General features: G+C 40.5%; 1 protein-coding gene across 1 annotated transcript in view; it reads right to left on the bottom strand.

Moving 5' to 3' along the window:
- The window catches only part of LOC103201699 (T-cell immunoglobulin and mucin domain-containing protein 4-like), a 118,113-nt gene that overhangs the window by 59,186 nt on the left and 53,395 nt on the right, over nucleotides 1-5,532 (bottom strand). The window lies entirely within an intron of this gene.

Raw genomic sequence — 5,532 nt, 5'->3', positions numbered from 1 at the left:
CTGCTGCTTCCATAGGTGTGGATTGTGGGTCCAAGTAATATGAAATCTTTGATTACTTCAATCTTTTCTCCATTTATCATGATGCTGCTTATTGGTCCAGCTGTGAGTATTTTCATTTTCTTTATGTTGAGATATAATCCATACTGCAGACTGATGTCACTAATCTTCATCAATAAGTGCTTCAAGTTATCTTCACTTTCAGCAAAGTTGTGTCGTCTGCATATTGCAGGTTGTTAATGAGTCTTCCTCCAATCCTGATGCCAATGTTCTTCTTTACATAGTCCAGCTTCTCAGATTATCTGTTCAGCATATAGATTAAATAAGTATGGTGAAAGATATAACCCTGACCCACACCTTTCCTGGTTTTTAAACTATGCAAACTCCCATTGTTCTCTTTGAATGACTGCTTCTTTGTCTATGTACAGGCTCCTCAGGAATACAGTTAAGTGTTCTGGAATTCCCATTCTTCTCAATGTTATCCATAATTTGTTATGATCCACAAATCAAATGCTTTTGCATAGTCAATAAAACACAAGTACATTTCTTTCTGCTACTCTTTGCTTTGAGCCAAGATCCATCTGACATCAGCAATGATATCCCTTGTGCTACATAGTCTTCTGAATCCAGCTTGCACCTCTGGAAGTTCTCTGTCAATATACTGCTGCAACTGTTTTTGAATTATCTTCATCAAGATTTTACTTGTGTGTGTTATTAATAATATTGGTCGATAATTTCCACATTCTGTGGGATCACCTTTCTATGGAATGGGTATAAATGTGGATCTCTTCCAATCAGTTGACCAGGTAGCTGTCTTCCAAATTTTTTGGCATAGATGAGTGAGCACCTCCAGTGCAGCATCAGGTTGTTGAAATATCTCAATGGGTATTCTGAAAATTCCTGGAGACTTATTCTTTGCCACTTCCTTCAGTGAAGCTTTGACTTCTTCCTTCAATACCATTGGTTCTTGATCATATGCCACCTCCTAAAATGGATGAACATCAACCGATTCTTTTTGGTACAGTGATTCTATGTATTCCTTCCATCTTCTTTTGATGTTTCCTGTATCATTCAATATTTTGCCCATAGAATGTTTCAATATTGCAACTCGAGGCTTTAAATTTTTCTTCAATTCTTTCAGCTTGAGAAATGCTGAACATGTTCTTCCCTTTTGGTTGTCTAACTCCAAGTCTTTGCACATTTCTTTATTATAATTCACTTTTTTTTTGAGCTGCTCTTTGAAATCTTCTGTTCAGCTCTTTTATCCTGTCGATTCTTCCATCTGCTTTAGCTACTCTCCATTGAAGGGCAAGTTTCAGAGTCTCTTCTGACATCCATTTTTGTCTTTTTTTCCTTTCCTGTGTTTTTAATGACTTTTTGCTTCTTCATGGATGATGTTCTTGATGTCATCCCATAATTCTTCTGGTTTCGGTCATTGGTGTTCAATGCATCAAATCTATTTTTAGGTGGTCTCTAAATTCAGGAGGGATATAATCAAGATTATATTTCAGGTCTCATGGACTTGTTTTAATTGTCTTCAGCTTCAATTTGAACTTTCATATAAGTAACTGATGATCTGTTCCACAATCAGCTCTTGGCCTTGTTTTGGCTGAAGGTATTGAGTTTCTCCATCATCTCTTTCCACAGATGTAGTTGATCTGATTCCTGTGTACTCCATCTGGCAAAGTCAATGTACATAGCTGCTGCTTGTGTTGTTGAAAAAAGGCATTTGCAATGAATAGGTCGTTGGTCTTGCAAAACTCTCCCATGTGGTCTCCAGCATCATTTCTATCACCAAGTCCATATTTTCCAACTACTGGTGATTCTTCTTTGTTTCTAACTTTTGCGTTCCATTCATCAGTGTTAATCAACACATCTTGATTGTGTGTTTTGTCAATTTCAGCCTGCAGAAGTTGATAAAAATCTTCAATTTGCTCATCTTTGGCTTTGGTGGTTGGTGCATAAATTTGAATAATAGTAGTATTAACTGGTCTTCCTTATAGGCATATGGATATTATCCTATCACTGACAGCACTGTACTTCAGGATAGATCTTGAAATACTCTTTGTGACAATGAATGCCATGCCATTTCTCTTCAATTTACCATTCCTGACATAGCAGATCTTATGAGCGTCAGATTCAAAATGGCCAAAATCAGTTCATTTTTGCTTTCTAATGCCTAGGATATCTATCTTTATGCATTCCATTTCATCTTTGTCAACTTCCAATTTCCTAGATTCATGCTTCATACATTCCATGTTCCAATTATTAATGGATGTTTGCAGCTGTTACTTTTCATTTTGAGTCATGTTTCATCAGCAAAAGGAGGTCCTGAAGGCTTTACTCCAACCACATCAAAAAGATTGACTCTACTCTGAGGAGGCAGTTCTTCCTCTGTCATATTGAGTGTCTTCTGTCCTGAGGGGATCATCTTCTGGCACTATATCGGACAATGTTTCAGGGCTATTCATAAAGTTTTCCAGTAATAGATCAGACAGTGTTTCACTGCTATTCATAAGGTTTTCACTGGCCAATTCTTTGGGAAGTGAATGGCCCCTTCCTTCTTCTGAGTCTGTCCTAGTCTGGAAGCTCCACTGAAACCTGTCCACCATGGGTGACCCTGCTGGTATTTGAAATACAAGTGGCATAGGCTCCTATCTCACAGCAACATGCAAGATGACAGAAGAAAAACTGACAGACAAGTGGTGGATATCATACTAACAGTTCCTCAATTCCTTCTTAGGAATAGGGCTGGACTGGGTGCAGAAAAAATTTCCTGAGGACATATGTTAAAATTACAGTTTCCTGGGTCCACCTCCAGACACTCTGATTCCACAAGTCTGGGGTGTAGTCCAGCAGTACGTATTTTAACTAAGCTCCCTGTGATTTCAACCCACGGCTAGGTCTGAAATTTTTGAACTGTATGATCTCTAAATTCAAAATCTTGGTTCCCCAATCTTCACTTCCCTCCCTGGAAGTTAGTTTACTGTGAGGTCTTACTGCTTTCACATCTTTCTCCATTTTATCCTCACCTCCTCTTTTATCTCCATTTCCACACCAAAACTGCCCTCCCCCATTCTAGACTACATTCCCCTTCTTGTATCCAGGACATGCCTTGGTCTTGCTTCATTTGTCATCCCCTGTTCTCCCCCTCTAAAGTCACCCTCAAGCTTCTTGAAAGAACATCCAGATTCCATTCTCTAACAATAGCTCATTTTCAGACATCATGACACCCATTCCACAGAGCTAACTAACACTGTTCACTTCATAATCATCCTATTTCAGTTCAAGGCTCCTTTTTAAATTCCTTATAGTACTTGACTGGGATCTAGAATTTCCTGATAATTAAACATACCTTCCCTAACCTTTGTCAGTATCAGTTTCCCCTGCCCCAGTGTTCTCCTGAATCCCTTCTTACTTTTGGTGTCTCTATCTCCCTCCTCAACTGGTTTTTCTTCTTCCACCATGCTCCTCCTAATATAGGTGCTCCTGTAGGGGAAAGGGGTTCTACCTTTGTACTGCTTCATCTCTCCTTTCATTTCACACAATATCTTCAGGTGATCATACAGGAGCTCCAATTATCCTCCCTTTGCTAATGAGGTGATGTTTATAGTCTAAGAGATCTTGGGCTCAAAATCTTGCAATTTTTTAACCACTTCAAGCCTCAGTTTCTTCTCCTTTACAATGGACACATTAAGAGTTGAGAGTCAGAATTGAATGAGACAATGCATTGCAAGCAAAGAGCCTATTCCTGGCACATAAAAATCACTCAGTAAATATCAGTTATTAGTGATGACTCCCAGAATTATATCTTTTATCCAAAATTATCTCTCTTTTTATAAAAAAAATTATTGTGATTTGGGTGAAAGTTTACAGAGCAAATTTATTTTCCATATAGCAGTTCGTACACATTTGTTTCATGACATTGACTGCAATGCCCCACAATGTAACAGCTTTCTTCCCACTTCTTACCCATAGTTACCTCTTCCACGTGTCCTCTCCCATGCACTCCCCTCACCCCAGCTATCTCCCTGTGCAAACACTGCCCTTCTGTTCTACCATGACTAATTGTTCCAAGGAGTGTATCTACCTGATGTAAATATTCACCCCATATGCATGTCTATTGTTTGGCTGGAAGCTACAGAAGTTAATTCCATTCCAGATCTGAAGGGTAACTAAAGGCCATAGTCTCAGGGGTCTTACCAGGCTCTATCAGACCAACAAACCTGGTCTTTTTTTTACGGTTTTGAGTTTTGTTCCACATTGTTCTTCCACTCTATCCAAGATCTCCTGCACTGATTTCCCTCAGAGTGGTTGACAGCAGTAGCCAGGCACCATCTAGTTCTTTTGGTCTCAAGGTCATATAGGCTGAGGATCACATGGTCTACTAGTCCCTTGAACTAATTTTTTCCATGAGTCTTTGCTTTTCTTCATTCTTCTTTGCTCTGGATGAGGAGAGACCCATTGTTGCCTCTAGATGGCCACCTGCAAGCTTTTGAGACTCCAGTTGCTACTCACCAAAGTAGAATGTAGAACTGTTTTTGTGTGGTACGTTATGCCAATTGAGCTTGATGTCCCCTGCAACCATGGTCCCGAGCCCACAGGTCCAACTACTTGCTCCCTCAGGGTAGCTGGCTGTGACCAAGAAGTCGCAATTTTGTCCCTTGTCAGCTCTACTATACCCCCAGACATTCTTACAGCACAAAGAAATACACTTGTAGAAACATTGCCTGCCAACCCTATACGTGGTCATGGGCACACTCCCCAGACCCCAAACTATCTCCCATGAGATAATATATATGACTAGTTGGCTTGGAGTCTATTACAGCTATGGCCACCCCATCTAAGTCAGTACAACTGTGCTCCCCATAGCATTTTCAATGGTCTATTTTTTCAAGTAGATTGCCAAGTCTTTCTTCTGAGGTGCCTCTGGGTAGACTCAAACAGCAAATTTTTCAATTAGCCATGGAATATGTTAACCACCCAGGGACTCCAATATATATGAAATTATTGCTATACTGTTGTTGTTGTTATGTGCTGTTGAGTAGGACCCGACTCATAGCGACCCCTCCTTGGGTTTCCGAGGCAGTATCACTACAGAAGTAGATTTGCCCCATCTTCCTTCCGAGGAGTGGCTAGTGGGTTTGAACCACCAGCCTTCTGGTTAGCAGTCAAGTGTCTTAGCCACTATGCTACCAGAGCTCCCATTGCTATACTAGCAAGTCTTTATTCAGCATGTATAATGTGAATCATCATAGTAATTATTATTATGGTCAGAGGTAGTTGTCAATCATGCCATTCTAACCCAGGCATCCATGAGTCATCCCAGGCCCACTGTATAGTATGGCTTTTGTTGTTGTTGTTGTTGTTGTTGTTAAGTGCCATCGAGTCATTTCTGACTCATAGCGATCCCATGCACAGCAGAACGAAACACTGCCCGATCCTGTGCCAGTCCCACAATCCCTGCTATACTTGAGCCCATCATCGCAGCCACCGTGTCAATCCATCTCGTTGAAGGCCTCCCCCTCTTTCGTC

The sequence above is a fragment of the Orycteropus afer genome, unplaced genomic scaffold (genome assembly GCF_000298275.1).
Source record: "Orycteropus afer afer isolate SDZICR_OR568_19922 unplaced genomic scaffold, OryAfe1.0 scaffold00160, whole genome shotgun sequence".
Lineage (NCBI taxonomy): Eukaryota > Metazoa > Chordata > Mammalia > Tubulidentata > Orycteropodidae > Orycteropus > Orycteropus afer.
The sequence above is the reverse complement of the archived record's forward strand: the minus strand, read 5'-3'. Positions and strand labels throughout refer to the sequence as shown.